Source organism: Danio rerio, chromosome 16 (assembly GCF_052040795.2).
Source record: "Danio rerio strain M-AB ecotype USA chromosome 16, GRCz13ab, whole genome shotgun sequence".
NCBI classification, from domain to species: domain Eukaryota; kingdom Metazoa; phylum Chordata; class Actinopteri; order Cypriniformes; family Danionidae; genus Danio; species Danio rerio.
Window position 1 is genome coordinate 39,297 of NC_141036.1, and position 12,256 is coordinate 51,552.

Genomic DNA, 12,256 nt, shown 5'->3' on the forward strand with positions numbered 1-12,256 from the left:
TAGAGGGGGCAATTTAATCAACATTTCCAGTTGGGGTTATTATCAGGGATATGTAACTGCACAGATATGATTCAATAAAGGACACTTACTGCATGGATGGATGGATGAACAGACTATATATATTTATATAATTATAATTTATATAATTTATATTTATAATTTATAATTAAATATATATATATATATATATATATATATATATTTATATATATATATACATATATAAATACACACACACACACACACACACACACACGTATATATATATATATATATATATATATATATATATATATATATATATATATATATATATATATATATATATATATATATAACCCCAAGTCGACCACCCCACACACCTGGAGACCGAATGACCCCAAAACCCCCACCCTGACCCTAACCCTACACGTGGCCCTCGTTAGCGCCCCCCCGGTGGTGTTCGTTTCCGCTAAACCCTAGACCCCATTTAGCAAGAACGAACACTGTGACTAACCCCTAACCCAAACCCTAGCCATAAGCCAACACATGGATGGACGGACAGACAGACAGACAGACAGACAGACAGACAGACAGACAGACAGACAGACAGACAGACAGACAGACAGACAGACAGACAGACAGACAGACAGACGGACAAATAACGAATCAAAGGACACCTCATTCATGCAAATTGGACCTACCGTTCAAAAGATACAGCCCTTTTAGTCTGGACCAATCAGATCCAATATGCTAATGAGGGTGAAACATAATGAGGGTGAAACTCGTATTGACACCTATACCTATATGCAGCCTTGACCCTAACCCTCCTCAAACCCCCATCCCAAAACCCCCAACCCCCACCACATGGCCCTTAACCCCTTAACCCCAAGACGATAACCCTAAACACAGAGAGACCGAATGACCCCAAAACCCCCACCCTGACCCTAACCCTACACGTGGCCCTCGTTAGCGCCCCCCGGTGGTGTTCGTTTCCGCTAAACCCCAGACCCCATTTAGCAAGAACGAACACTCTGACTAACCCCTAACCCAAACCCTAGCCATAAGCCAACACATGGATGGACGGACAGACAGACGGACAGACAGACAGACAGACAGACAGACAGACAGACAGACAGACAGACAGACAGACAGACAGACGGACAAATAACGAATCAAAGGACACCTCATTCATGCAAATTGGACCTACCGTTCAAGAGATACAGCCCTTTTAGTCTGGACCAATCAGATCCAATATGCTAATGAGGGTGAAACATAATGAGGGTGAAACTCGTTTTGACACCTATACCTATATGCAGCCTTGACCCTAACCCTCCTCAAACCCCCATCCCAAAACCCCCAACCCCCACCACATGGCCCTTAACCCCTTAACCCCAAGACGATAACCCTAAACACAGAGAGACCGAATGACCCCAAAACCCCCACCCTGACCCTAACCCTACACGTGGCCCTCGTTAGCGCCCCCCGGTGGTGTTCGTTTCCGCTAAACCCCAGACCCCATTTAGCAAGAACGAACACTCTGACTAACCCCTAACCCAAACCCTAGCCATAAGCCAACACATGGATGGACGGACAGACAGACGGACAGACAGACAGACAGACAGACAGACAGACAGACAGACAGACAGACAGACAGACGGACAAATAACGAATCAAAGGACACCTCATTCATGCAAATTGGACCTACCGTTCAAGAGATACAGCCCTTTTAGTCTGGACCAATCAGATCCAATATGCTAATGAGGGTGAAACATAATGAGGGTGAAACTCGTTTTGACACCTATACCTAACCCTAACCCTAACCCTAACCCTAACCCTAACCCTAACCCTAACCCTAACCCTAACCCTAAACCCTAGTTCGCTCTACCCCTAGTTCGCTCTACCCCTAGTTCGCTCTACCCCTAGTTCGCTCTACCCCTAGTTCGCTCTACCCCTAGTTCGCTCTACCCCTAGTTCGCTCTACCCCTAGTTCGCTCTACCCCTAGTTCGCTCTACCCCTAGTTCGCTCTACCCCTAGTTCGCTCTACCCCTAGTTCGCTCTACCCCTAGTTCGCTCTACCCCTAGTTCGCTCTACCCCTAGTTCGCTCTACCCCTAGTTCGCTCTACCCCTAGTTCGCTCTACCCCTAGTTCGCTCTACATTTATATATATTTTAATATATTAATAATTAACTACTAAATCAGTTTATTTGAGGTAAAGTTTAGTAGAGGTAATGTTCTCAAATTAATAATTGACCAGATATTGTTTTAGGAGGTGTTAAATTATTTAATGTTCTTCAGTTACAAAACATCTGGTTTTAGGGTTAAGTTTGAGGGAAGGTTGTTATTTACAATTAGGTTTGACTTGAGGGTAGACATGGTTTAGTCAATTTTCCTTCAATGCTTTAAGAAATGATTTGTTGCTCTGAGAAGTTAGTTTAGTATTGGTTAAGAAACCCTTTAGTTAGTATAAGGTGTAAGACAGTGGTATATTTTGGTCTTCAAAAAAGTAGATGAAGATGATTCAAAATGCTGGTTAAGACCATCCAAGAAAAAACTGAACATTGAATAATCTTGGTGAAAGATCCATCATTGGTGTGTGGATGGGAATAAAATGATGATTTAAGTGACATAGTATCCAAGTAGATGTCAATCCAAGATAAGGCTAGTGTTCGAAGAGAGAGAGAGAAAGGATGGTTAAACTGTTTAGAGTTTTCAAAGATTGCACTAAGGAAATCCAGATGACCAAGATGTAGATACAAACGAAACCATGATGCATATGAAAGATCCAATAGATGATTTGACATGAAAATATCCATATAATCAAACTCCTTTTGGTTGGGTTAGAGCAGTTTCAAATTTATAAAACGTATGAACATGATCCAAATACATGCCAAGCTTACTGTTGTTTAGGGGTGGGGGTTGGTTAGGGCGGTTTCATCCGCATTAATTTAGTTACTACCGATGTTAGGCCATATTTGCTGCTATTTTTCTAATTGACAGTTCGGAATGAGGAACCCAAGGATGTCTGGCCTTTTTAGGCCATGCACTCCAGCCTTTCTGGGCTTCAGGTTCACACACACCCCAGTCTTAAGTCCATCCCCAGTCCATATGGGACAGGACACAGGTGAGCAAAGAGTTAATCTTTAGGTTAAGATTAAATTGCCATTTTTTCCCTCCCCTTTCTATAGATCAAAGCTTCATCTAAACTTATTTAAAAGCAAAGAAAAAAAAGAAACCCTTGTCGTTACGTGTAGGGGTCAGGGCAATATTCCAGTCCAGAGAAAGTACATTCATTATTCAAAATGCTGGGTAATTAAGATGATCAAAGAATAGTTTGATTGTTTAATTAATCCCTACTTATAGAAGGTTCCTAAAAATTTGCAATAGCAGTCACTTAGCCTCTTTAAAAAAAATGCTTAATGCTAAATTAGAAAACAGGTTTGAAATAGTCTAATATTCTATCAAAGATGCTATAAAAAGGTCATCTGCTTAACTTTAACAAAGAAATAACCGCTTTCCCACTATCGTGCCAAACTGTTGTACGAACCCTTCAGTACAGTTAGTGGTTTCTCCACTGAGCCTGAAACCATGTAGCACAATTACAAACTGTTCTCAGCCTGGAATTCTAAGCATGGTTAGACAACCGTGCTGATAGATTATGCATGTTGATATCAGGGCTCTGTTACCAAGCTACCACAGCTGGCTCAAAAGCATGCTAGCCAGACATCCACAAGTAAACACTTCATTTAACATAAGAAAATTATACAGGTCAGACAATAGTTTTAAAAGGGTTTAAACCATAGAGCAGTCTCTGGAAGAGAAGGTAATAACTCCGTTATTTCATTGACTTATTTTATACATGGTTTATTTTATCCAACCAGTCATCTAAAATAATGAAACAGCCTATTATTTTATTAATGGTGAGTTTCATTATTTGATTGACATCCTGAGCATTTAAGACCTTTAATTCACCTGACTAATGCAAGTTTATTGCATGCAGCACTGTATTTGGTAGCACAAATCTCGCTTTGATCCAGGAGAGAATTAAACCAATGACTACATGCACTGAGACTTTTTCCTGCTGCGCATCGAATTAAGCAAATAAGAAATGCGTATCAAAGCCTATGGTAGAAAGTCAACTTTTAATAATTAAACACTGCTGTCCAAGGTACTGGGGTAGTAGGGGTGATGATTTCTTAGTCTATGCTATAATAAACTAGTCAAATGAATGAATTTAAACTACGTTGGTATTGCTCTTAAAATCACTAGGTTTTGACATGTTAATGAACAATTTTCAGCATTTCAGCAGTAGGCTATTATATGATTCAGTTATACACTAGTTTGACATTTATGGGGCTGTGTAACGTTTGTGTTGTTTTGTTCCCTGATCTTTCATATATACTGGGTACCCATGCAAAAATTTTCTAAAAATGTCAAGCTGATAAATAGTGCTTTAAATCCTGATGCATTTTCACATTTGTTTATTTCACCTGCTGCATTCATTTAATGTTTGAATACTTAACAGCCATTGTTTAAAACAGGTGTCAAACTGTTCCAAAAGGGCCACAGCTCTGCACAGTTTAGTTCCAACCCTGCTCCAACACTTACCTGTAGGTTTCAAACAAGCCTGAAGGACTCAATTAGTTTGATCAGGTTTAATTAAACACACCTGATCAAACTAATTGAGTCCTTCAGGCTTGTTTGAAACCTACAGCTAAGTGTTGGAGCAGAGTGGGAACTAAACTGGGCATCAGCCCTCCAGGAATCTAGTTGACACCCCTGGTTTAAAGGGTTATATTTTACCATCAAAATGTATAATCAACTTATAGATTGTAAAAATTAAAGTTAAGTGCTATTAAAGTGCCAACTCACTTTTGACAAGGCCCATACAAAATATATTTCTGCTATTGTAATACAAATGCACTATTGTTGCATTATCATAGTTTAATTTTATGTCAAGTTCAGAAATCTTAATTACTTTTTTTCCCCCTGCAAACATTTTTAATTGTTACATTTGTCATTTCCCCTAAAAATTAAATTTAGCCAGAGGCGCACAACATATGACATTTAAAAAAAAAAAAGGTGCTGTAACATGTACCTATATGCAGCACCACTATATGAGAGCGGCATAGCAGTGTTTATTCACTTGGTTGCTTTTGTTTATTAACTTGCAAGTTCAGCTTTTAAGTTTAATTGAACAGGGAGTGGTTTACATTGAATTAAAGGCAACTACTGATGTGTTGTGCAAGGTTTCAAAGAGCTGTTGCAGCATGAGTGGAAAATAAAACCATATTAGTGCTGCCTGGTCTAACAATAGTTTTAAGGGTTTAAACCATAGAGCAGTCTCTGGAAGAGAAGTGAATAACTCCATTATTTCATTGACTTATTTTATACATGGTTTATTTTCTAACCAGTCATCTAAAATAATGAAATAGCCTACTATTTTATTAATGGTGAGTTTAATAATTTGATTGACATCCTGAGCATTTAAGACCTTTAATTCACCTGACTGACGCAAGTTTATTGCATGCAGCACTGTATTTGTGGCATAAATCTCGCTTTGATCCAGGAGAGAATTAAACCAATTACTACATGCACTGAGACTTTCCTACTGCGCATCGAATAAAGCAAATAAGAAATGTGTATCATCGAAGCCTGGTAGAAAAAGTCAACTTTCAATAATTTTTTACTTTGCTCTAAAGCTTTAGAGTGGCACTGCTGTCCAAGGTACTGTTGTACGATTTTTTTTAGTCTATATATGCTCTGATAAACTAGTCACAATGAATTTAATAAATGTCAGCATTGCTCTCAAAATAATCACTAGGTTTTGACATGTTAATAAATGAATAATAAATTCAGCATTTCAGCAGTAGGCCATTGTGATTTAGTTATACACAAGTTTGACATTTATGGGGCTGTGTAACGCTTTTGTTTTATTTCCTGATCTGTAATATATACTGGGTAGCTATGCAAAAATTTTCTAAAAATGTCAAGCTGATAAATAGATCTTAAAATCCTGATGCATTTTCAGATTTGTTGTTTATTTCACTTGCTGCATTCATTTAATGTTCTAATACTTAACTGCCATTGTTTAACATGGGTGTCAAACTCCGTTCCAAAAGGGCCGCAGCTCTGCACAGTTTAGTTCCAACCCTAATTAAACAACTGATCAAACTAATTGAGTCTTTCAGGCTTGTTTGAAACCTACAGGTAAGTGTGTTGGAGCAGGGTTGGAACTAAACTGTGCAGGGCTTCAGCCCTCCAGGAGTTGAGTTCGACACCCCTGGTTTTAAGGGTTATATTTTACCATCAAAATGTAGCACGTTATATAATCAACTTATAGATTGTAAAAATTAAAGTGGAGTGCCATTAGTTAAAGTGCCCGCTCACTTTTGACAAGGCCCATCCAAAATATATTTCTGCTATTGTAATACAAATGCACTATTGGTGCATTATCATAGTTTAATTTTATCTCATATTCAGAGATCTTAAACATTTATTCTCCCTGCAAACATTTTCAATCATTACATTGTCATTTCCCCTCCAAATTAAATTTAGCCAGAGGCGCAGAACATACGACCTCTAAAAAAAGTGCTGTAACATGTACCTATATGCAGCACCACTATATGAGTGCGGCATAGCAGTGTTTATTCACTTGGTTGCTTTTGTTTTTATTAACTTGAAAGTGCGTTTTAGCTATTGAGTTTAAACAAAGGGAGCAGTTTACATTGCATTAAAGGCAACTACTGATGGGTTGTTTAATGTTTCAAAGAGCTGTTACTGCATGAGTGGAAAATAACCGTATTAGTGCTGCCTGGACCTGTTTGGCACAAAATGGAGCAGTTACATTTAGAGAACGATTCAGCACGAGTGGAAAAGCAGCTAAAGTTTATGAAAAATTTTAATCTGGATGTAGAGAATCTCATAGCACAAACACTCCTAAAGACGCATTTATACTGCTGCATCAAGCACACAAGTATGCTTCAGCACAACCTGTGCATGGTTATAGCCCTTGCTGTGGCAGTCAGACACTGATGCACACCTCAATGAAGAGCAAGCTGTGATTGGTCAGCTTTTTAGAGCTGACAATTGTGCCCTAACCTAGTCCTCATCTTCAGTCAGTAATTTGGGGGCTATTTCTGACAGCAACCTGTGTAAGGCCAGATTAAAGCATCCATAAAACTCAACTTCATCTTAATGTTGCCAAACTTTTACAAGCTATAAATAACTGATGCAGAAAAGCTTATTCATGCTTTCATGACCTCTCAGTTAGACTACTGTAATGAGTTACTAGGCAGTTGCCCTGCTGGCCTTACTAACAAACTGCAGCTTGGTTTGGGGCTTGTGTAGTTGAGCATGGATGGATTTTCTTCATTGTTTGGACTTTCAGCAGTGAAAATTAAACACCGAAATTAATCTCTGAAAACAGAGCTGATTTAAACTTCTCATACCTGCTGTGAAAAAGTATGCACATCCTCAAAGATCCTTAGCCCAAACAGTTATAATAGATAGAAGTTTGTATGAATGTTCAAGAAACTGAGGCAGATAAGGGATTTTCCACTGAAGGAGGAATTCATTTATGCAATGAGTGAATAGGTCGTTGAGAGATTTCCAAGGTAACATATGCCCGGAGCACTGAGCTGTCCAAAGAGCTGATTTAATGTGAATAAACATCAAAGCAGCTGCCTGGCAAACTATATTGAGTTTTAAGGTTCTGGACAGATTTTAAACCAGTCATCAGAAATATCTCCCAAAGGTTTGACTATTATTAGACCACTGCAAATGGCATGGAGTACTGTCTGACAAATAAATTTTGGAAATAGGTGTACTGTCTATGCCATTCTGTATAGTTGTGAATGTCTGCAATCGCGCTATGTGGAGAAAAAAAAAAATTCACAATAGAACCAAACAGTGATTTTCATTGCTTAAGTGAGAGCCTTAAAGTGAGGGCTTTGTTTTTGAAAGGATTCTCACTACCAAAAGGAATTCTTGATACTTGAGATGTTCCCATTTAAATTGAGATTTTTGAAGAGGAAACTGGAACTGGTAAAGTTGAAATATTTATAGGTGAAGAGGTTCCAATATTCCCATGAAATTGAGATTGTAAGAATGAAGTGTGGTTACCTTCACTGAGAGGTTGTGGGGTTAAATGTCTAGGAGTTACAGAAGATCTTATTTCTGAAACCAGCCATGTACACTACAGATGTTCTGGAGAAGGCATGTAGGGTTTTTTTTTTCCTGAAAAAGTTCTGGGTTAAAAGTTATAGGAGAATAAATATATTTTAAATCTTCCCATAGAAATAATGGATCTTAAAGAAAGGGAAAAATCTGGTCATTCTGAAAAGGTTATAAATCTCATAAAAATTAGATTTGGTGTTTTAAAGTGTCCCTATGGAAGTACTAGTCTTACTCCTTAACCTTAATCCTAGTAAATTCTGGGGTTACAAATCCTAAGTAGATCTCATGTTTGAATTGATGACTTTTTGAAAAGATCTTGAATGACTGGTGTAGGTGGTGTTGATGCACAATGTGCTGTTGTGTGGAGGTGCTAATCACCAGTAGAAGACTGGGCTTCATTCAAGGCCATTCACCCAAGGCCACCGTCCCTGCGTGCTGTCCAAGTGGACCCAGGGGGGCTGAATACTTACCACTCCCCCAAGTGACCTTTTGTTAACACCGCAAGGTTACCCAGGCCACCCGAGAAGAGTCTGAAGATGTTTCTCTATGAGGCCTACTCTGGCTAAACCAGAGACCAGGCTCCCCAATACCCCAGATATCTCCAGGGAACAGGAGAGCCCTTGCCCAAATCAGCTGAATCTAACAGGTAGATTCAGGAGTAAAAGTTGGCCATGATCTGGTCACTGCCTTCTCCTCACTCCCTGCTGATTTGCTCCAGAATACTTCCAGTCAACATCCAAAGAGTTCCATAAATCCAAGATGACCAAAGAACTCGCCCAATTGTGACTAGAAGCATTCAAAGAGATATTCCTGACCTCCCACCAATTAATAGATATAATAAAAATTAAGAGTCCAGGTCGAGGTTCAGTCTGGCGGATATATCTCTGTAGATATATCATACTTCTACCAAACATCTCCCCTAAAGCAATGCAAGAACCAAACCGACATCATCCTTATCAAGGACAACCGTTGGGAGCATTACCCTGAAGAATTGGAGAGTCTGAGCCACTGACCAGGTGTTGAGACACAGCATTTCGCCAGTGGTGAGTGTTCTCATGACCATTTGTTTGTTTGTTTGTTTTTCTTTGTTCTTGTTTGCATATTTTCATTCAGAATTTGATTATCTGATGTCTAGGTTGTTTTCCCTTACTTTGATTATCATATTTAAGCTTATAAAACCTTTAAAATTGTGTTTTATTAGAGGATAGACCATATGCAAATGACTCATTAGTATTCGTGGTTTTGCACCAATCACGTTTGTTCTCTGTTGAGTGTGCTGTAGGTCAGTTTAAATAACTTATATCTCTGTTGTTTTTTAATATTTTGTTTTCATTTTTTCAGCATTTTAATCTGGACATTATGTAGAAAAGGTGTTGAACATAAAAACTGTCATTACTAATAAAAATGTTTTTATGGGGTTACCGTTTTTGAGAAGTATAGCTGATTTAGTGGGGTCCCTTACAATCAAATCCTGATTCAGGTTGTATGTAAGCTGTCTTCTTGCTAACTGGTGAATGAAAAATGAGAAATGTGATTTTGTGATTGATTCAACAATGATGTGAGTTCCACATCTCAATCACCTGAAATAACATGTTCGGTTCAATTAATAATGTTGGAACTGTTTTAATAAGCAATTTCTGCTGGAAATGAGGACTGATCTGCTCTGGGGGATATCGCACCAAAATACAATAATGTATTAAACTTACATGGTTATTCTGGCTGAGTTTAACCTTGACTCAGTTGCTTGAAAGCAGATAACATTAAGCTGTATTAAGATAATATGGAGAATTTTTCTCTGCAGCTAGCATGAGCTCCAGAGCAGGTTAATAACCAGGCTAAGATTAATCCTAGTGATTTATATGTTAGTTTCATTGTCAATTCTGCTTGAAATAAATGTGCTTTACAGTCACTCCATGCTATTGGCTATTTAAATATATTTTACAATTATTAGAATGAAAAATAAGTATGTTTAATTTTATTAGCAATCATTTGATACGTGTTTATATATGTTCATTTCAGATTTAAATATGGGGTGAAAAGAGAGACAAACACACACAGTGCTCAGCATAAATGAGTACAGCCCCTTTTAAACATGAATCCCAAACAGATTTATTGAACAGTTATATTCATTAAAATAACAGTTTGTTCACCAAACCTCTGTCGATATATGAAGATAAAATATTTAAATTTAAATGAGATATTGCAAAATTACTAACTACTTTTTTTTTACACTTTTATATTATATCATGTGATGAAACATCAAGAATTGATTAGATTTAATTAGAAAGAAAAAAACAAATGAAAATGATATAAATGATCTTACAGATGAAAATTAAATAAACTTGATGAAATAAACTAAACAGATAAAACAGATCTGCAATATTGGCTAAGGGTTTGCAATTATCTTCATGATAAATTCATTAGTAGCACGAATGTTCACTAATCACATTAAAAAAGCGAGTGATTCAAAGCAATGTTCATTTGGCATTTTATATAAACATTTACAGCATGTTGGCAAGGGCTTTTACAGTTTTGGCCAGAGTTTGATGCATTTACATGTATTAAGCAGCAGGGGTCGCCAGCGGGTGGCGTTTCATACAAACACTTAAAATCAGCTAGTGGTCTTACAAAGAAATTGTTGGATCAATTGACTTGATGCTTTGGAGAGATTAGTTTCTTCCATCACTGGGGAAATATCACAATATTCTACAGCCATGTAAACATATTAAGGCTATTTAGTAAATAAATAAATAAAACCCTTCATTTGGTCTCTTCCGCTTCCCATGATGTTGCTCTGGTTTCTTCACTGCTTCCAGAAACTGCTCAGAGGATCCTAAAGCGGACATGCTGACTGATCTGAATGAGTTCAAACACACTGGAGCCAGCCAAAGCCTCTTTTATTATCTCTTTTATCATGTTTGGCTCTGTATATAGCAGGACTGCACATTTTACATGTTTTATGTGCTGGAATTAAATGAGTAAATGCACAGTAAATGTCAGTATAATCCATTTCTGCAGTTGTCTAATGTTTTCACTGTTATTATACTGTTTGGAGTGAAAGTGCTATACTAATAAATATTACTACATCATGCCATTGAGGTAAAGTTAGTTTTGTATTTGCACTTTCATTCATCCAACTTGTGACACACTCCCGGTATAGTTTGCATGTTTTCGCTGCGTTTGCGTGGCTTTTCTCCCGGGTGTTCTGGTTTCCCCACAGTCCAAACACTTGCAGTACAGGTGAATCGGGTAGGCTAAATTGTCCGTAGTGTATGAGTGAGTGTGAATGAGTGTGTGTGGACGTTTCCCAGAGTTGGGTTGCGGCTGGAAGGGCATCAGCTGCGTAAAAAAACGTGCTGGATAAGTTGGCGGTTCATTCACCTGTGGAGACCCCGGAATAAGCCGACAAGAAAATGAATGAACAAATGAATCAGGAGTACACTGTAAAAAATAAATGTGTTAATTTTAATGTAAAAAAATAGCTGTGGATGTTAGCATTTTATTGTTATAATTACGGCAAATACTATAAAGTTAATTCTCATTTTCACAACGTACATCTGCGGCTTAAATGATTATCAATGTATAATGACAGTATTGAATATTTTCATCATCTATGCATCTGTTTATTTAACAGAAACTCACATGGTCACAATCATATACATTTATTTATAAAGGTGTTTAATACTGATCTAATGATCTTTGAAAATGATGTTGAATAATCTGCTACATGTGATAGTAATGAACACAGCTACTAAACACAAACATGGTAACATGCATACAATTACATTGATGAAATAAACATTGTTTATGAACATTAGATGTAACATGATTCTATAATGTACATAACTGATGAGGAAACAACTAAAAACATGCATATTAATGTCAACAAACAGCATAAAGGGATGTGCCATGCAGGGAATTCTGGGAAAGTCAGTTTACAGTTATTCTCTGTATATATTAAGGAAATATACTGCTAACCAGGTTTGGGATTTTTACTGTAGCATTTTTACAGTTTTTAGTGTTGAAATCACGCCATTTTACAGTGTTTATTCCTCTGTCTGATGTTTACCCGGTCTGAAATGCCCTCTCTCTCCAGC

General features: G+C 37.6%; 1 long non-coding RNA gene across 1 annotated transcript; it reads right to left on the reverse strand.

Moving 5' to 3' along the window:
* Nucleotides 1–5,907: 5,907 nt before the first annotated feature.
* Nucleotides 5,908–9,144, reverse strand: LOC147840089 (uncharacterized). Its single transcript, XR_015510731.1, has 2 exons — nt 6,263–9,144; nt 5,908–6,134 (listed from the first exon to the last, which is right to left on the reverse strand). It is a non-coding gene; the product is annotated as an uncharacterized LOC147840089 (long non-coding RNA).
* Nucleotides 9,145–12,256: the final 3,112 nt, after the last annotated feature.